The sequence below is a fragment of the Protopterus annectens genome, chromosome 11.part0 (genome assembly GCF_019279795.1).
Source record: "Protopterus annectens isolate FY-2018-M chromosome 11.part0, PAN1.0, whole genome shotgun sequence".
Classification (NCBI taxonomy): domain Eukaryota; kingdom Metazoa; phylum Chordata; order Ceratodontiformes; family Protopteridae; genus Protopterus; species Protopterus annectens.
The window spans coordinates 1,207,502,500-1,207,523,893 of record NC_056745.1 but is presented as its reverse complement, the minus strand read 5'-3'; the positions used below and the strand labels follow the sequence as shown (position 1 = coordinate 1,207,523,893).

General features: G+C 44.9%; 1 protein-coding gene across 3 annotated transcripts in view; it reads left to right on the top strand.

Annotated features, from left to right (window-relative positions):
- PPP6R2 (protein phosphatase 6 regulatory subunit 2) overlaps positions 1-21,394 on the top strand; it is a 4,227,669-nt gene that overhangs the window by 2,538,837 nt on the left and 1,667,438 nt on the right. The window lies entirely within an intron of this gene.

The following is a 21,394-nucleotide window of genomic DNA, read 5'->3' as shown; positions in this document are numbered from 1 at the left end:
ATTTGGGAAGAAAGTTTTTTTTCCTGCCACTTTAACATTTAGAACTTTAAACTGCTAGCTCACATGTTAAGGTTTTTGCTTTTGTCTTTTGATAGGAAAGTTTACTGTTCACCTTCAGGATTTTGAGGTTAAAAATTATTTGAATGTCTATATTGTATCCTTTTCCCATGTAATTAAACCTTCTTTTGACACTGCTGCTGAGTCTGTCTTCAGAGCTACTGCTTCTGGGTCAGTCATGAGAAGATTTGCTTGGTTATGATGTCCTTCAAGGATGCATCTGCAGTCATCACATGTGGGTTGTCCTGCCTCAGGCAGCCCTTCGGTCGGCCGGATTCCAAAGTCTGGGTCCGGCGTCGGCTGATGTCGCCCTTTCCCCGACGTCAGAGCGCCTGGGGTATAAAAGCGTCAGCCGGCGCCATCTTCCCCAGTCTTTCTTGCCACGTGGTGCCCGAAGCAGAAGCAGTTCGCAAGTGCCGGTCGGCCAGCTCCTGTAATTCAGCGACCGAAGACTTCAAAAGCTAAGTACCCCGTTGGGGACTCTTTCTTGCCTCAGCCGATGTCAGATAAAGTTAATAATTGCTTAACTTGTGGGAAACAAATACCTCATAAGTATTTCCACTCTTACTGCCTCCCCTGCCTAGGCCCAGACCACGACGTCTCGGCCTGTTCAGCCTGTGCTTCCTTCAACCGACACACTCTTAGACGCCGGGCGGAGTTTGCAGAGGAATTTTTTGGGGCTAGTTTTTCATACAATATGCCGTCGGAGACTCCGACTTCACATTTAACAAAGAAACGGAAGGACAAGGACCGACACACGCGGGCCGCGGTTTCAGCTGAAACCACGGCCAGGCCTACTGCGAGTGTCTCGGTCTCTGCTGAAACCGAGTCCTTGGTACTTCCGACCCCCGAAACCGCTCAACTGACAACCTTGGCTCCGGAGGCCCCTGCTGAGTCGGTTATTGAATTTCCTTCAGAAACTGGTGTCTTGGAAACTTCCGACACCATTCCTCTAGACAAAACTACACCAGCACGTGGTGCAGCTAGGCCTCCTGCATCCATGTCCATAAAGGCTTTCACCAGGGCTAAAGCTGCTAACATACAAAAACTATGCCTCACAGGGTTATTCCTCAGGGACCCTCTACAAGTTCACAGATTCTAACTTTAGCAGAGGACCTCATTTCCTTAATTAGGGGCTCTCAACCCCATCCGGACAGGGGCTCTCAACCTCCTCTAGACAAAAGACCCAGGGTTGAGCCCTCTGATCCCCACTCCTCAGAGGAGGCCTCTGTTGGCTCTGCTCTCTTGGACTACCAGGAGGAGGCTTTTTCGGCCTACGAGGATTCTGATGCAGAGGATTCAATCCCTTCGGCCTCCCCTCCTGAAGAACTATCCTTCGGGGAGACCCTTCACACTATGAGAGAGCATTTCAAATGGCAGGGCCAGGAATTCTCTGATTCCAGGAAAAGATTAAGAACTTTTCTGCATTTACCTCAGCATAGACCTTTGGCTATTCCACCTGTTTTGAATGTCATTGATGATGTGTACTCTGAGTCTAGCATAACCCCTGACACTCTTCCTCAGGCCCCTGTCAAACCCGATAGGTACTACAGGGTCCCGGACTCGCATCTTTTTCTTTACAAGGCCCACTCTGCTGATCCAGAAACTATTTCCCAGGGCCCTAAATGGGTTGCAGCTGCCACTACTAAAAATCCGCTCCCCTCTGAAAGGGAGTCCAGGGCTTTAGAGAGATGGGGTAAAAAAGTGTATACTTCTGCTAATCTTTCTATGAGGGCATTAAATTGTCAATTTCATATGATACAGTACCAAGAGTATTTGTTAGATGAATTGCATAAGAAACTGTCTTCACCTGAACCCCTAGATCGCAAATCACTTCAGGATCTGGTACATAACTCCCAGCAGGTTAGCAACCATTTCTTACAGTGTGGTTATGATGCATTGGAAGCTTCATGTAGGTCAGCTATGACAGGTGCAGTCATACGTAGGCATGCTTGGCTGAAGGAACAATCTCTGCCAGACCATGTTAAAGCTAAGCTTCTGGATGCTCCACTGAAACTATTTCCCAGGGCCCTAAATGGGTTGCAGCTGCCACTACTAAAAATCCGCTCCCCTCTGAAAGGGAGTCCAGGGCTTTAGAGAGATGGGGTAAAAAAGTGTATACTTCTGCTACTCTTTCTATGAGGGCATTAAATTGTCAATTTCATATGATACAGTACCAAGAGTATTTGTTAGATGAATTGCATAAGAAACTGTCTTCACCTGAACCCCTAGATCGCAAATCACTTCAGGATCTGGTGCATAACTCCCAGCAGGTTAGCAACCATTTCTTACAGTGTGGTTATGATGCATTGGAAGCTTCATGTAGGTCAGCTATGACAGGTGCAGTCATACGTAGGCATGCTTGGCTGAAGGAACAATCTCTGCCAGACCATGTTAAAGCTAAGCTTCTGGATGCTCCACTGCTCAGGAGGTCTTAAAGAAATTTGAGGAAAAGGCAAAATCTGTACAAACAGTCAAAGATTTTCTACAAGTCCAACCACCAAGATTCAGCAGAAATTGGCCTACCAAGAATTGGTCCTTTCCGGACACAGAAAGATTTCAGAGAGGCAAGAACAGGCGTGCCAGAGGTAGAGGGCAAGCTAGAGGCTCCTACAGAGGACGTCGATGGCAGCCTCCCAACCAGAGAGGTAGTGCAGGACCTACAACTGCCGCACAAGGACAGACTCAATGACTTTGCTTTGACTCTGCCAACCAGGGCTCAATTAGAAGCACCTTTGGGCGGAAAGCTTTCTTTATTCTCAGAAGATTGGCACAGTATTACAAGAGACAAATGGACACTGCAAATAATAGACAAAGGATACAGGTTCCATTTTCACACACTGCCAAAAAGAAAAGGCATGCCAGACTTGCCACCAAATCAAAGGGCAGAGGCTTTGAAACAAATCGCCAACTTAATGCAAATGAAAGCTATAGAAAAGGTTCCTCTTTCAGAACAAGGCCAAGGATTTTATTCCAGACTATTCCTTGTTCCAAGAAAAGAAAATCAATGGAGGCCTATTCTCGACTTGTCCGCACTGAATACTTATCTCATTGTGCCAAAATTCAAAATGCTGACTCTACAGCAACTCCTTCCCATGCTGGGCAAGGGGGTCTTGGCTGGTGACTCTAGACCTCAAGGAGGCATACCTGCATGTCCCTATCAGACAAAGTTGCAGAAGACACCTCAGATTTCTTGCAGGTTCAGAGCATTATCAATTCTCAGCATTGCCCTTTGGCTTATCTACTGCGCCCAGAGTATTCACGAAATGCCTGGCATCAGTAATTGCACACTGCAGACTTCAGGGGATTCAAATATACCCATATCTGGATGACTGCCTTATACAAGCGGACAGCCAACAAACTTTGGTAAAGGACTTGAATTATGCCATCCACCTACTGCAGGCCTTGGGATATACAGTCAACATTCACAAATCAAGACTTGTTCCATCCCCAAGAATAACTTTTCTGGGTGCGGATCTAGACACAACCACCCAAATGGCTTTTCTCACAGAAGAAAAACAAAGACAACTACCGGATTACTTCAAGAATCTGACAAGACAAACTCAGCTGACTGCAAGGAAAATCCTGCAGGCCCTGGGTTACATAGCATCTTGCATTCTTCTGATTCCACAAGCAAGGCTGCATATGAGGAAACTACAATGGTACCTAAGGAGTTTATGGACTCAGCACAGTCACAGCTTAGAAACTTTGATCCCACTCATTCCATGCCTCCAAAAGGAATTTCTGTGGTGGGCTCAAGCAAGCCAGTCAAACAGGGGTCTGCCCTTCAGCAAGCCAATAGCCAGCCAAACCATTACAACGGACGCTTCAGACCACGGTTGGGGAGCACACATGGAGGGCAGATGTATTCAAGGACTATGGTCACAAAAGGAGCTACGCATGCACATAATCCAAAAGGAAATGCTGGCAGTAATACATGCAATCGAGGCCTTCAAACTCTTTCTGCATCAAGGCCACCTGCTAATAAGGACAGATAACACCACAGTTATGTGGTACATAAACAAGCAAGGAGGCACCCATTCCTACCCTCTTTGCAGACTGGCAATGAATCTATGGGAACTTTCCTTGAAACTCAATATAGACCTGCAATCCCAGTTTGTGCCAGGAAAAGACAATATACTGGCGGACAGCTTAAGCAGAAATATCATGGATGCACACGAATGGATGCTGCACCCAGACATCTTCCTACAGATAACACAATCGTGGGGAAGGCCAGACATAGATCTTTTTGCCTCCCCCCACAATCATCAGCTGAAGAAATTCTGCTCAAGGACATACCACCCACAAGCATGGAAAGTGGACGCCCTATCTTTCAGCTGGAGAACTCTAACAGAGTATGCATTTCCACCTCTTCCATTAATGACCAAGGTCTTACTGAAGATCAGGACAGAGCAGCCAAAAGTGATTCTGATAGCTCCGGACTGGCCAAGACAGCACTGGTACCCACTGTTAAAGAGCATGTCACGCACGAAACCATGGCCTCTTCCTCAATGGCCACTTCTCCTGACACAGCACAATTACAAAACTCTGCATTCCAACCTGAAAACCTTGCAACTAACAGCCTGGAAAATACCTTTACTCCTCCTCAGGATAAGCTATCCAAGAGAGTGAAGGATATCATCATGGAAGCTCGCCGGCCATCCACAAGAAAGGCATATTCAGCAAAATGGAAAAGATTTCACACTTGGAGCACCACAAAGGGCCTAGATGCGACAGTGATGAACATGGCACATATCCTGGAATACTTGGCAGAAATGCTCCACAATGGCCTGTCTTACTCTTCCATTAAAATTCATGCCTCAGCAATTTCAGCAGAGTACAATACTGATCCACCTGTCTTTTCTCATCCTCTCCTAAGACAGTTTCTAAGAGGAATTAAAAACATCAATCCTCTAAGGAAACCTCCAGTGCCTACTTGGGACCTTAACCCGTGTTGGAAAAACTAACTCTGCCTCCCTTTGAACCAGCAGCATCTGCAGAACTACAGTTCCTGTCTTGGAAGACCGCCTTCCTTCTGGCCATAACCTCAACAAGAAGAGTATCTGAGTTACAGGCCCTCATGGCAGTACAGCCATTTCTTATTTTTCATCAGGACAGAGTCTCATTGAGAACCAATCCTTCATTTATGCCAAAGGTGGTATCCAGGGTCTCATTAAACCAAGCTATTCACCTGCCTACCTTCTTTCCAAATCCACAAAGCAAAGGGGAGAAACTTCTGCACACCCTGGACATACACAGACAGTTGCGCTACTACTTGGACAGAACTAAAAGCTACAGAAAAACTGACCAGCTGTTGGTAGCATATGCTGCTGGTGCACAAGGAAAAGCAATTTCCAAACAGACAATTTCAAAATGGATAGGGAATTGCATTCGTTTTTGTTATTCCTTTCATGGAAAAACTGTGCCAGCTAACATTAGACCTCATTCCACCAGAGCCACAGCCACAGCCACCTCCACAGCCTTCTTAAGAGGGGTGGCTACCAAGGATATTCTAGAAGCTGCTACATGGAGCTCCGTGCATACATTTTCCAAGCATTACAATTTACCTTTATATTCCAGATCCAGAGCAGGCTTTGCTACGGCAGTCCTGCAGGGCATTTTAGCTACACCATCCTTTACATAGATCCTCCACCCCCAGATTGGCTATGGTATTCTATCCATATGTGATGACTGCAGATGCATCCTTGAAGGACATAGTACAGTTTTGTACCTACCATAAATGTAGATGTCCGATAGGTATGCATCTGCAGTCAGGTTTACCCTCCTCCTTCCCTCTTTGGTATTTATTGGGTACTTTTCCCTCTCATAGCTAGCTGGGGTTATCTATTATGGTGTATTTGTTTTATATATATATATATATATATATATATATATATATATATATATATATATATATATATATATATATATACATACACATATATATTTCTGTGCATGTTTGGAATTTATTGCATTTCTCCAAATTTAGCCTTCCTTTGAGGGCACCTGGCATCTGCGGCAAGAAACACTGAGGAAGATGGCATCGGCTGACGCTTTTATACCCCAGGCACTCTGACGTCGGGGAAAGGGCGACATCAGCCGACGCCGGACCCAGACTTTGGAATCCGGCCGACCGAAGGGCTGCCTGAGGCAGGACAACCCATATGTGATGACTGCAGATGCATACCTATTGGACATCTACATTTATGGTAGGTACAAAACTGTACTTTCTCAAAGTCTATCAGAAGTTAAGACTGTTATTTTAAATTCTCTCCTCGAAAAAGAAGTATTATTTGGCCTTTCTGCAGCTGAGGTTCTTAAAAGATAAGAGAGGAAAGCTTTTTCAAGGGGTGGCCCAAATCTTTCATCATGTGTTTTTCAAAGACCAGTCTCAGCAGCAAGGTATCAGTAAACAGGATTTTTAAAAGCAAAGGTAAAAAACATTTGAAAAAAATGGGAAAACCTCTTCAAATCAAAGACAGTATTTTTAGTCAGAATGTCTGTTTGCCTTTTCAGGCTCTCTTCCTTCCCACCCTGGTAGTCTCTCCCTCACTTTGAGTCTGCATCCTCCGTTGTGGCACTAGAATTATTTTAGGCAAACAAGTTCCTAAAGTCATTCATCAGGGTGCAGTTGGCAATGAGAGTCCCCCCCCTTCCTTCCATTTCAAGGGATTCATCCCTGCCAGGAAACCAAATATTTCTGTGTAGTCCAGTTCTGAAACAACTGATGTTATGTTGTCCTGTCTCACCTTTTGGGTTTGGAGCCGATCCTGTGTCCTGTGCTGAATACTTAGCTGAAAGTCTCAAACCTGGCTCGTGGCAAGAATGTATCCCACAATGCAGTGATGTAATTCCCTAGATAGTGTTTGCTGCTTTATGAGGTTGGATGTGCTTATCTTGGCTGTGGCTAAGTTGTGATATTTTTTTCTATTTACCTTTGTCAAAACTTGCTATTTTTTCATATATTTAGCTTTATTATTACTAGGTTTAACTCGCTGTGTCTCTTTGCTGCTGCTTGTTAAATAGTGATAGTTGCTTCCCCTTTAGCATGGATTTTGCCGTCGCTTTCTAGGCTCCTTTGGTATCCCGTGTAGTAGTTGTTGTTCGTTGTTAGCACGTTTAAGTTAGAGAGCTGTACGCCCGTTTAAGTTAGAGTGCTTGTACTGTTTTTTTGTTTTGTGTGGAAAATAGAACCGTTTTAGTTAGAGGTTCTATTTTTCTTTCCCTGGTCGTTGTCCTGTAATAACCTTTAGTTTAGCTTTAGCATATTAGTCTTAGCTAATATTTTTTGTTGTTGTGGTTTTGCTGTCGCCCTTAAGGTCTTATTTGGAAAATGTCTAAAGACCAAAAAGAGAGAGACCACAAGCCTTCGGGCTTTAAAAAATGTCAAAAGTGCTCGCAAAAAATGTCCATCGCAGATAGACATGTTGTTTGTTTATTGCCTTGGTGCCATTCATCTCCAAGAAGACTGCACCTTCTGTCATTCATTTAGTGCTAAAGTTCTTCAGGAAAGAAGAAACAAGTTGATTCTAAAAGGACTTTTAAAGCCTTTTTTGATGAAGCCATTCATAGCTCTTCCTCCTCTTCTTCGTCTCCTTCTTCAAAAAAAGGATAAATCTCATAGAAGACAATCTCCAGCTACATCAGCTCAGTCAGAGCCGCCAGTCAAACTCCCAAAAATTTCAAATGCTACTACTTCCTCGGCTCCACAGTCTTCGGAGCCGTCAGAAATCCTTTGGTTGATAGGCCTGGTACTTTGGCTCCAAAGCCTTTGGAGCCACAAGATACCTCCACTCAGAGCCTGCCCATTGAGATTTCAACGGTTTCTCCGACCTTGAGATCACCAATCCTCCATAGGTCTCGATCTCCTTCCCTATCTTTCAGGTTTACAAGAAGCTTATCAGATGATGACTGGGAACGGGTGGTGTGTAGACTTCAAGTCGCTGGCGCTGACTAAATTATTCTCGGCTCCCACCCATTTGGTTTCAGAGCCTGCTGTGCCCACTGTTGTTCCTCCTCCGAGCCAAGCTGGTCCTTTGGCGCCAGAGTACTCAATACCACTTACTGTGGACCCTTCGGTTCCGGGACCCCCTTCGGTGTTCACGGAGCCGACATCTGCTCTGAGTCTTATGGCACCGTCCGGTCAGTCTGGGAGCCGGGGTTCCCTGGTCGGCCCCAATCCTCTTCAGTGCCGAGCCTACCCCTCAGAGCATCAGCTCGGGTTAGCTCAGCTCCCACTTCAGCCACTGGTCCATTCTCATTGGCTCCGTTGCCTTCCTCTGTCTCCTTGGAGCCAAGGGAGTCTTCGGAGCCAGCGGGATCTGCCTTTGAGCTGATGAGCGTGTTGTCTACCCATTCAGCACCACAGAGGGATACCAGTACTCATCCCCCCAAGGCACCGGCGACTGTCTCAGCACCACCCATTCCTCAAGACATCAGAGACCCAGAACCTCAGGATCCCTCATTGGGTGAACCCTGCTCATCCTAGGCCTCCCCAGAATATCCTTCTGAGGAGCTACCTAGGAAAAGAACCTGTAAGAGGAAGGATGTTGACTGCCCAGATGAGTCCATCACTTCAGACACTGACCTCGATGAGTCGGAAGGGTCCCCACGGTGGTCCTCTGACGATATCTCATTTGCAGATATTCTAGAGATCCTCAAACAAAGAGGCGGCTGGCTTTTGGGTCTCAACCTTCAGTTTCCTGGGTGTCTCCGCGTTTCGATGAAATATAAAAAAAACTTTAAAAAGATAATAAGTTACTGTAGGTGTCTAGCTACGTTTCCCTCTTAGCCTGCTACTCTAGAAAGTACCTGGTCTAAAGCAGAAATAACTGGCTCTACCCACAGTTAGGGACAGCAGCTGCTCCCCACCCCCATCAGCTGTAAATACATTCCCCAGTTAAATTTTTACTTTTCAATTATCAGTAAACCAAGATAAAATTCTAGGCGAAAAAAAGGTAACCCAGTAGATACACTGGAATTGCCCACTAATAAAATAGAGGCAAAACGATACTTAAACTGCCACTTTCTGTCTGTTTCAAACTAGGTATCTACCTAGAAAGGACATAGCTGAAATCAGGTCTATAGACTGATTTTCCTACTAGATTCAAATAACTCCTAACAATTTGGCTATTTAGACACTTACGGCTATTTAGCCGCTTACCCTGCAGTCTTTAGCCTGGGGGGTTCTAGCCTGCTCCGTTCACTACGCTCACTTCGCTCCGCTCCCTGTCCCCTATTTCCACCCACCCTCAGTACCTCTACATTTATTCTTAGCATTAATACCAACCCTAATTACCACCAATTATTCTACACCACTAGTCACCCCCTCTCCCTACATCCAACACAATCATGCTACTACCTAATATAACAACAATCCTAACCTGCTTAGTTCTAGCTCACATTACATCCTACCAGTGCTCCACAGTCACATGCCCCAACAACTTCCACTGTACTCTCTCAACACCCTCCCTCAAACATTTACACTGTAACTACACAACCTCTACCACCAAAAACATCCTCCCAATACACACACTCCATTACCAAACGCCTTACACACTAAAAATAAAATATCCCTAAGATACTATAAGCAATTTACTGTGTATATAAAACATATCCTAAACAACCTCTGTAAACTAGCCCTCGCTGGAGACATCCTTCCAAACCCTGGTCCTCCCAAATCCAACCCAACCACAAACCCTAGTCCAAGCAACCCCCCCCCCCCCCACAACTCAACTCCTAGATAACAAAAAAAAAAAAAAACAACAGACCTACTTATAATGTCCCTAAACATCAGAAGCATATGCAATAATGTCCAAGAACTGCATGCCAGCATAAGCATATATTCCCCAGATATTCTCTTCATAACTGAAACCTGGCTCAAACCTTACATCAAAAGTGAGGAAATACTTCCACCTGAATACATCATCCTTCGCATAGACAGATTGTCCAAAAAAGGAGATGGTGTAGCATTGATATTTAAACACCATCTCAATATTCAACTTCTGAACACATCTGCCCCTCACTACAACAATGAAGAAATCCTTTATGCCAATCTCAAACTAAACCCAAACAAAACAATCAATATCATAGGATGCTATTTCCCACCAGGGCAAAATATTACACCCCTAGAAAATCATTTGAGCTGGGCTACACTATCTCTACCCCAGGAAACCATCATTCTTGGCGACTTTAACATCAACTGGCTGTCCTGTAATAACAATCTCCCAACCATTCACCTTAATCTCCATGGGTTCACTCAACTCATCCAATCCCCTACCTGAATCAACAAAAACCCTAACAATCATACCTTACTTGACTGGATCCTAGTCAAATAAAAGTCCCTCACTCTTACCTAGCAGGCTGCTTACCTGACAGTCTTAGTGACCACTCCTCCACTTTCCTAATTCGGCACCACACAAACAGTCTCAAGCCCATTATCCACAGGCAAATACGGAACAAGTCCAACTTCAACCCTGACTCATTCAACTCCTTCATCTCCTACCTGCAAAAAATTAACTGGTCACCACTAAAATACCTCAATATAGATGAGGCTGTCAACTTCTTCAACAGTACCTTATTCTCCATCCTAAACACCCATGCTCCTGTAAGAAATGCCAAAGTCAGATCCAGGTGTGCCCCATTGTTACAAAAGACCACCAGAACCCTAATGAAATCCAGAGATAAGGCCTGGGAGCACTGGCTACTAACAAAGAATAACTCAGATAGGCAATCATTCCTTGAACTGCACAATAAAGCCAAAAAGCATATAAAATTAGACAAATCCCTCTACTATAAATCCACCGTAAACTCTACCAGCCACAGCTCTAAGCAATTCTGGTCCACTATTAACACTATCCTCCACCCAGGGAAGGTTGATACCCCCCAGCCATCCATTCCCCCCTCCTCCAGCAGTATTACTGAATCCTTCAGCAAACACTTCACTGAAACTATAACATCTCTAAACAAACAACACTTCCCTACAACAGCCCCCCAACTCCTAACCCTAAACCCCCCACTTCTCTTTTCTTCTTCACCTCAGTACCTACCTCCAACATAAAAAGACTATTGTCAAAACTTAAACCCACCAAACTCGCAGTTGACATCCTCCCCTCTGAATACTTGAAAATTGCAGCTGATACACTAGCCTCCCCAATTTCAATTCTAATCAACCGTTCCATAACAGAAGGCTATGTTCCCTCGATATGGAAAATATCCCACATCATTCCACTCCAAAAAGGCACCCCTTCCACCAAGCTCTCCAATTACCGCCCCATTGCTATCATCTCCCGTCTCTCCGAGATACTTGAAAAATGTATCAACACCCAGGCCTCCAACTACCTCCTAGCTAATAATCTCCTCTCCAAAACCCAACATGGTTTCAGGCCATATCACAGCACTACTTCCGCTATGCTCTCCTTCACCAACACTGTACTTCATCACAAAGACAATGGCCTCTTCTCTACTGCCATATTTCTAGATCTCTCAAAGGCCTTTGACATGTTATCTCATAAGCTACTACTCTCTACTCTCCCCAACCTCTCCTTCTCACAATCAGCCTGTAACTGGTTCCACAGCTATCTACACAGACACCAGCAATCAGAAATTTGGGACGATAACCTGTCACCTCGCCTCCCACTTACTCTCGGAGTTCCCCAAGGGTCTATCCTTGGCCCTCTGCTAGTCGCACCTTTCACTAACAACCTACATACTGCCACCACACAAGCATCTCTTATACAGTACACAGATGACTCTACTCTCATCTGCTATGCCCCCACTCTACCAGAACTTCAGCAAACCACACAGAAATCATTCTCTTCTGTAGAAAGCTGGCTATCTAATGCTCAGCATCTACTCATCCCAAGTAAGACAAAACTTCTCCTGTTTCAACCTTCCAAAGCCAGCCAAAACATCCCAAATTTCTCGCCAAAGACAATACCATCATCTCTCCATCAGAACACACAAAATTACTCTGTGTGGAAATAGACAACAAACTTAGATTTGACACCCACATATCTCTCACAATAAAAAAAGTTCACAAGAAACTTGGTGCATTATATCGAAGCCGCCAATTCCTAACCAAGGCGGCTAGAATCTCCATAGCCAATTCCCAGCTAATCTCCACCCTAATCTATGCATCCCCCATACTTACCACCCTTGGACAGACAGACTTACACAAGCTGGATGCTTGTTGCAACAAAATTGCTATATTTGCCACTGGAACCTCCTACCACAGCCATCATTGTATCTCCCTTAAAGAACTGAACTCCTTCATTTTAATCAACTCACCCTCGCTCATAAACTTATTAACCACCCCCATAACATCCCTTCCCTTCAAACTCTTCTCCAACCCTATCACTTCACTAGGCCCCTAAGATCAAGCAAAAAAATCAACTCACTGTTGTCAAACCCAAAAACTCAGCAGGAGAAGCCATATTTTCATGTACCATATCTAAACTTTGGAACAATCTTCCACTCTCTATAACTACTGTACCTTCCAGCAGCCGTTTCAAGACTGCACTGAAATTCCACTTAAATTTGCACTGGCTTTGTCCTTGTTCTAATCCACCCTTACCCCCCGCAACCTAGATTCTTAACCCAACTATACTGCCGCCACTAGTAACCACAGTCAGAATTAGTTAGTTGTCTTTACATACTTTAAAATCTTGTCTGACAACTTTGTTACTAATATTATAAACGACAAGAAACTATCTTAACTTGCAACATTTACTGTATATGTTGTATCTTTCGGCTTTTCCCGGTTAGGGGTCGCCACGGCGGAACTCCGGTCTGCTAATGATTGGCAGTAGATTTTTATGTGCCGAGTTGCCGGCCCTGATGCACAACCTTCAACGAAGGTACGCCCATTCACGCATGTCTCCACACAGAAGATGCTCCAGCTGAGAATCGAACAGGACAACGTCTTACTGTGAGGCGACAACGCTACCGCAGCGATAATTAATATCTTGTTACTGTATTAAAGCCAACAACCTGTAATGTTTACTATTGCTGCAACTGTGTATCTCTATTTATCATGTACATGATGTGGAGCTTTTCTCCCTGGGCATCCACTGAAAAAGGACCTGCATCCAGTTGGAATTTCCCGGTAAACAGATGTAAATAAAATAAACTAATGGACCTGGTTAGTCGAAAAGCATGGGAGTCACGTGATGCTACGGAACCGGTCCCTCAGAGGCCAAACAAATTTTTGTCCGCTCCTTTGGGCAAGGAATTTCTAACAAAGGGAGTGCCAGTAGATGCAGTGGTGGTGGCAGCAGCCACCAAGAAGGAACTTGCAGAGATTTCCTCATCTGTTCATCCTCCGAATAAAGACTCTGGAAAGATGGACAGATACGGGAAGTGTATCTTTTCTTCAGTGACTTTCTCACTCCGATCGCTGAACTACTTATCCCATTTCATGAGGCTACAAAGAGATCTCCTGAAAGAGTTAGGAGATACTCTACCAGGTTCATTAGCTGCGAGGGTGAATGAGAAGGTCTCCTCCCAGCTGTGTACCTTAAATTTCATTGTCAACTCCTCCATGAGGCTCATATCATATGCAACAGATGGAGCCAGCAGGGCAGTGGGTTCTGGAGTTTCCCTTAGGAGACACTAATGGATGCGCTTGTGCAATTTTGCAGAGCCCTTTAAGTCTACCTTTACTAACGCCCATTTTGATGGTTCCTCACTCTTTGGACCCAAAGTAAAAGACACTCTAACCCGGTGCAGGCAGGAAGGGAAAACTCTGTCTGCCATTTGAGTATGTTTTTCTGTAACTTCAAGACCTTATCGTAAAGGTCAGAAGAGCGGAAAGATGTGGTTCAAAAGATCCCAGAGATTTTTCCAAGATGCACAGGGTGATTCGTTCTCCAAGGGCAGAGGGGGAGGTAATAACGATAGACACCACCCCAGAGGCAAAGGGGTCCCACAAAACCACGCGTGATTCCTTTCGCGGATGCCCTTAGCGCTCCCGAAAGGAGGCCCGACTGCTCTTCTCTGGAGGCAGTCTGGGGACGTTTATCAATGTACCCAGAAGCCTGGCGAAATATCACAAATGACAAATGGGTACTAAACGTAATATCCAGAGGATACTTCATCCCCTTTTCCAAACCTGTCCCACAGACCAAAACACTCCCAGATGTTCCACCCAATCTAAGAGAACAAGCAACTGTATAGATTCAAAGGTTGCTCCACAAAAGAGTCATCCAAGAAGTCCCCGCAGACCAAATAGGATTCGGAACTTACTCAAGATTCTTTTTAGTGCCAAAAAGAACAGGGGACTGGAGGCCCATATTAGACTTAAGCAAGTTAAATGAACTGTCAAGAAGTCAAAGTTCCGAATGGTGAGACTGCAGTCTATACTTCCCTTTTTAAGGAAAGACAATTGGATGTGCTCGATAGACCTTGATGTTTACTACCACATAAAAATGGACAGGACATCAAGAAGTTACTTACGCTTCCGGCTGGGAGCCAGCCATTACCAGTTCAGAGCTCTGCCCTTTGGTCTTACTACAGCCCCCAGAGTGTTCACCATATGTATGGCAGCAGTCACGGCTCACTTGAGACGTCTAGGATTCCGTGTGTTTCCCTGTCTAGATGACTGGGTCCTATCTGCCACCACCAAGCATCTACCTCTACAAGCCAGGGACCTAACTTTGGACATATGCAGTCAACTGGGCATTACAAGTAAATTTTCAAAAATCTACCTTGTTGCCTTGTCAACATATTACATTCATAGGCACATCTAGACACTTCCTCTATGGTAGCACGTCTTCCAACAGAAAGAGTTATAGTACTCAGAAGATACTTCACCTACTTCCCAAGAACAAAGTGAAAGCAAAGATAATTCTACGTTTATTACGAACTATGGCCTGCACGATTACACTGGTTCCTCTTGCCAGAATGCACATGAGGATTCTTCAGTGGCTGTTATTCTCCCAATGGTCACTTCAGGAGCTTCCAATGTCTCATCTGATCAGAATAACGGAATATTGTAGGAACGACTTGAGATGGTGGATACATTCCACTCATGTGACAATGGGCAGACCCTTTGTTCCACTTCATCCAATAGCTACAGTGACCACGGACGTTTCCCAGATAGGGTGGGGGCGGGGGGGGGCATTATCCGGGAAGAACAGTCCAAGGTACATGGCAGGAACACGAGGCTCACTTGCATGTAAATGTTCCAGAGATGAGAGCAGTGCTTCTTGCTTTGCAAGCACATCAAGACTCTCTCCCTCTAGGGCTATTGCGATCCAGTCAGACAATATATCTGTGTTTTGGTACATAAACTGGGGGGAACCAGATCTTACCCCCTTTTTTGTCGGGAAGCCCTAAGAATATGTCAATGGGCAGTTTCTTCCTAGCGCTTTCTAGTCGCAATGCACATTCCGGGGAGGTCCAGCGTGATAGCGGACAAGCTGAGCAGAGCAATCCTAATGCCTCACGAGTGGTCTCTCAATCAAAATGTGGTGGAAATAATTTTCCAAATATGGGGATAGCCTTGCTGCGATCTCTTTGCCACTCCCATGAATGCCAAGTGCAGCAACTACTTTACCCTAATTCCCCCTCCGGGGGAGACACCGAGAGAGGCTCTTGCTCACGATTGGCTCTCAGGACTTCTATATGCCTTTCCACCGATGTTCTTCGTCTTTCACTGTTGCAGTCATTACATTTGGGTTATCTCCTTACAGGTAGCCCTCAGTCGGCCTTATTAACAAAGTCTTGGGTCCTGCGTCGGTTGCTTTCCCTTCTTCCATGATGTCAGGTCGTTGGGGGTATAAAACATGCAGCCGATGCCATTACATCAGTCTTTCTTGCCGTGCGGTGCCCAAAGCAGAAGCAGTTCGCAAGTGCCGGTCGGCCGACTCCTGAAATTTTCATTTTCAAGTTTCAGAACCAAAGTCTTCAACTAAAGCTAACTACCCCGTTGGGGAAACTTTTTCTTGCTCCTTACCAATGTCAGTAAAAGTTAATAATTGCATTACTTGTGGAAAGCAAATACCTCATAAAGATTTTCACTCATACTGTATTCCTTGCCTAGGCCGTGACCATGACATACCTTGCTGTCAGTTTTGTGCTTTTTTAATCAGGGCACTATCCGTCTTCGGTATATTTTTGCCTCTAAATATTTTGGTTCTTGGTTTAATTATCCAGAAATGTCATCGGTTAGCCATCCGACTACCGGGATTCCGAAAAAGTGCAAAGATAAAGTCAGAGACAGCCAGCCGAGGTCCAAAACTGCCGATGACGCTTCTCCTAAGCCAGTCGCCAATTTGCTGGTAATCAGTGAGGTGCTTTCGCAGCCCCTGATACCTGCTACTTCTGATTCGTAGGCCTCTACTGAGACCCATTCATATGCTGCGAGATGCTTCAACTATGGAACCGGCGGATGTCTCTACCTTGGATGGGTCCGAAACCGCTGTGCAGGCACCGGCTTCTGAGGGTGTATTCAGGCCTATGGACTTGCATATTAAACCAACGCCTCCTTCTTTACCTAGGCCTAACTCTCGATCCATGCCTAAAAAAACGATGCCCAGGCCACATGCTCAGGCCTCTATGCCTTAAAAACAAATGATAATAATGGCTGAAGATCTAATAACTCTAATCAGGGGTAGCCAACCCCCCCCCCTTCTAAGAGGCCTAGGACTGAAGTTGATTATGAATGTTCTGATCCGGATTCTACTTTTTCTGATTCTTCTAATCTGGATTTGCCCTTATCTACCTATGATTTCTGACTTCTGATAGAGAGGACTCCATTCCCTCTGCTTCCCCCCTGAGGATTTTTCTTTTGGGGAAACCTTACATACTCTAAGGGAGCATTTCCACTGGGAAAGCCAGGATTTTTCTGATTCAAAAAAAGAGGCTTAGGGATTTCCTTCTCCTACCTCAGCATAAGCCTTTAGCAATTCCTCCTGTACTAGACATTGTTGAAGATGCTTTTTCGGAATCTAGTTTGGCCCCTGATTCCCTGCCTCCTACTCCCAGAAAACCTGACAGATACTACAGGGTCCCTGAGTCCCACAAGTTCCTTTTTAAAAATACTATTGCAGATCCAGAGACTATTTCACAGGGGCCCAAGGGCATTAAGGCTTCTACTGCTAAAAATCCTACCCCTTCTGATAGAGACTCCAGGGCGCTGGATAGATGGGGTAAGAAGGTTTACACTTCTGCAACCTTGGCCATTAGGGCTTTAAACTGCCAGTTTCATATGTTAAAGTTTTAGTAACATGTTATTGGACTGCTTAAACAAAAAATTATGTTGATTCCTGACTCTGTGGAAAATAAAGAATTACAGGATTTAATGCATTCTGCTGAACAAGTTGAAAAACGTACTTTGCAGTGTGGTTTTGATTCATTAGAAGCCTCTTGCAGGGCTGCTGTTACTGGGTCTGTGCTCAGAAGGCATGCTTGGCTTAAGGAGCAATCTTTGCTTGATCATGTTAAAGCTAAATTGTTGGATGCTCCTTTAAATCAGGACCGCCTGTTTGGCAACAAGGCTGAGGAAGTTCTCAAAAAGATGGAAGATAAAGCTAAATCTATGCAAACTGTTAAAGATTTTTTACAAGTTCAGCCTCCTAAATTTAGTAGGCACTGACCCTCTAAGAATTGGTCCTTTCCAGCCCCTTCTAGGTCTTCTCAAGCCAAACCCAGACACAGCAAGGTTTCAGTCCCAGGGGACACAGAGAACTAAGCCGTGGGGGGGCCTCCACTTCCAAATCTGGGAATAATAAGACTCCCCCGTATGGTAAACTGTCTCAATGACTTCCTTTTATAATTTCCAAGCACTTATCAACTGACTGCCCTTTGGGGGGAAAGATTGCTCTTCATACAAAGAATTGGAAACTCATTACCCTGGACAAATGGGTTTTAAATGTAGTGTCCCAGGGATACAGATTTCACTTCCACTCGTTGCCAACACCAAGCGGGTGGCCTGACCTACCCCCAAATCAGTGGGCAGAGGCGCAAAAACAAATACTTTCTCTCTTAAACATGAGGGTTATTCAGCTGGTACCAGAAGAGGAAAAGGGACAAGGTTTCTACTCAAGACTTTCCCTGGTACCCAGAAAAGACAATTCATGGCGTCCTATCCTAGACCTGTCTACGCTAAACACCTTTTTGGAGATTCCAAAATTCAAGATGCTAACTCTTCACCAATTACTTCCTATGCTAGGCGAAGATGCCTGGTTGGCAGCACTAGATTTAAAAGAAGCATACCTGCACATCCCAATCAGAGAATCTTGCAGAAGATCCCTAATGTTCAAAGCAGGCTACACGCGCTATCAGTTCTCTGCACTGCCCTTTGGCTTATCTACTGCGCCCAGGGTATTCACAAAGTGCCTAGCTCCAGTTATTGCATTTTGCAGGCAAAGAAATATTCAAATATACCCATACCTGGACGATTGTCTAATTCAGGCAGAAAGCCAGGACATACTTTTGAATCGTCTGGCCTTTGTACAAAGGGTTCTAAGTTTTATGGGGTACACCATAAACGAAAAGAAATCATACCTGGTACCCTGTCAACAAATTATATTCCTGGGAGCAAGCTTGAATACAACTTCCCAGATGGCTTACCTCACGCCAGAGAAACAAATTCATTTGACAACTTCGTCAAACAAGTGGCCACAAAGACCCTACTATCTGCAAGACAAATACTGCAAGCCTTGGGGTTCATGGCCTCCTGCATTCTTCTAATTCCATATGCAAGACTGAATATGAGGAAACTAAAGAGGTATCTAAAAAGCCTATGGTGTCAACATTCTCAAGACCTGGAAACAATGATTCCTATCATACCTTGCCTTCACCTAGAGTTCCTTTGGTGGGCAGAAGCCTGCCACCAAAACAAGGGACTACCTTTCACACCATTCCCCTGCTGCCCAAACCCTAACAACAGACGCATCAGACTTTGCATGGGGGGCTCACCTGGCAGGTAAGTGCATTCAGGGGAAATGGAACCCAAGTCAAATGCGTCTGCATATCAATCAAAAAGAAATGTTAGCTGTACAGAATGCTCTGACAGCCTTCAAGGACCACATTCTTCCAGGACAACTAATGGTAAAGACCGACAACACCACTGTTATGTGGTACATAAACAAGCAGAGGCTTACACATTCCTACCCCCTCTGCAGACTAGCCATGACATTGTGGAACACAGCCTTGAGCTACCAAGTGCACCTACAAGCCCAATTCCTGCCAGGAAAATTAAATACACTGGCAGATGTGCTAAGCAGAAACCTCATGGACCCACATGAGTGGAAACTGGAACCAAGGATTTTCAACCTGTTGACAAGCAAATGGGGGAGCCCAAATATAGACCTGTTTGTCTCTCACCAGAACTACCAATTGGGCAAATTTTGCACAAGGAGTCCCCACAAACAAGCCTGGAAAGTGGATGCTCTGTCCTTCAGCTGGAAAAACCTATCAGTCTATGCCTTCCCCCTTCTGCCTCTGCTCTCCAGGTACTACTAAAAATCAGACAGGACAAACCAAGGATGATTTTGATTGCTCCAGACTGGCCGCACTAACACTGGTACCCCCTCCTGTGTGCAGTGTGTCATGGTTATCTCCATAGCACCTGCCTCAGACTTCTTCCCTGCTGTCTCAGCAGGAGAACCAGATTCTGCACCCTCACCTTCTAACACTGAACCTTGCAGCCTGGCTAATTACTTAATCTCTCCTTTACCATCCCTCAGCAAATGTGTGATGGATATCATTTTAGAGGCAAGGAGGCCAAGTACTAGAAAATCTTATTCTGAAAAATGGAAAAGATTCTGTGCCTGAGACCAGTCTCAAGGGATGAGCACAGCAGCGCCCAATTTACCTCAGATTTTACAATACTTAACTGAGATGCTTTACAAGGGCCTGCCTTTTTCCTCTATTAAAATCTATGCCTCATTTATTTCAGCTCATTATAACACAGAACCTCCCCTCTTCTCTCATCCACTGCTCAAGCAGTTCCTCAGAGGGGCCAAAAATTTTAGACCACCCAGGAGAGCTCCAACCCCAGCCTGGGGCCCTAACTTTGTCTTGGAGAAACTCACCCTACCTCCTTTCGAGCCAGCTGCTACTGCAGACTTAAAATATCTTTCTTGGAAAACAGCTTTCCTTTTAGCAATCACTTCAGCTAGAAGGGTATCTGAATTACAGGCCCTTATGGCAGTGGAGCCTTTCATCATCTTTCATGCGGACAGGGTGTCCCTCCGAATTAATCCATCCTTCATGCCCAAGGTGGTATCCAGTGTGGCTCTTAATCAGTCCATTCATTTGCCAACCTTCTTTCCCAATCCACAGAATAAAGGGGAACGGATACTGCATTCCTTAGATGTGCGCAGACAACTTAGATTCTACTTGGACAGGACTAAACCTCAAAGGAAATCTGAACAACTGCTGGTAGCATTTGCTGCAGAGGCAGAGGGGAAGGCTATTTCAAAGCAAACCATTTCTAAATGGATAAGCCATTGCATTCATTTCTGCTATAAGCACCATGGAAAACCTAAACCCCAGGGGATCAGACCTCACTTCACCAGGGCCGCATCTACCTCTACAGCCTTTCTCAGAGGCGTCCCTACCAGGGACATCCTAGAAGCTGCTACCTGGAGTTCTGTACATATTTCACCAAGCATTATCATTTTCCAATTTTCTCTAAATCCAGAGCTGGCTTTGCCACTGCAGTCTTGCAGGGCCTTATAGCTGGCCGTAATGCTATCTAAATTGCTACTCCCAACTATTGCTTTGGGAATCTACCCAAATGTAATGACTACAACAGTGAAACATGAAGAACATAGTACACTTGTGTACACTTACCATAAATGTAGATGTTCGAGTTTATTCACTGTTGCAGTCCTGGTTACCCTCCCTCCATCCCCCTAACTTCATTTGACTATACCTCTACTTTCCTTTACTATGCTTAAATGTCTTTTTGGTGTATTTGCTTTTTTGCTGGAGGTATATCTTTGTGCTTTTATTTTTAATTGCTTCCCATTAGGGGGGCACCTGACATCTGGGGCAATAAAAACTGATGTAATGGCGTCGGCTGCATGTTTTATACCCCTGACGACCTGACGTCATGGAAGAAGGGACAGCAACCGACGCAGGACCCAAGACTTCATTAATCAGACCGACGGAGGGCTACCTGCAAGCAGATAACCCAAATGAAATGACTGCAACAATGAACACACTCGAACATCTACATTTATGATAAGTGTACACAACTGTACTTTTCCTCTCATACCCAAAGTTATTCAGATAACACAAAGTTCGGAAGCAGGATAATTCTCATTGCCCTTTACTGGCCTCACTGAGTTTGGTTCCCCTTCCTTTGGCCTCACCTTCACGAGAA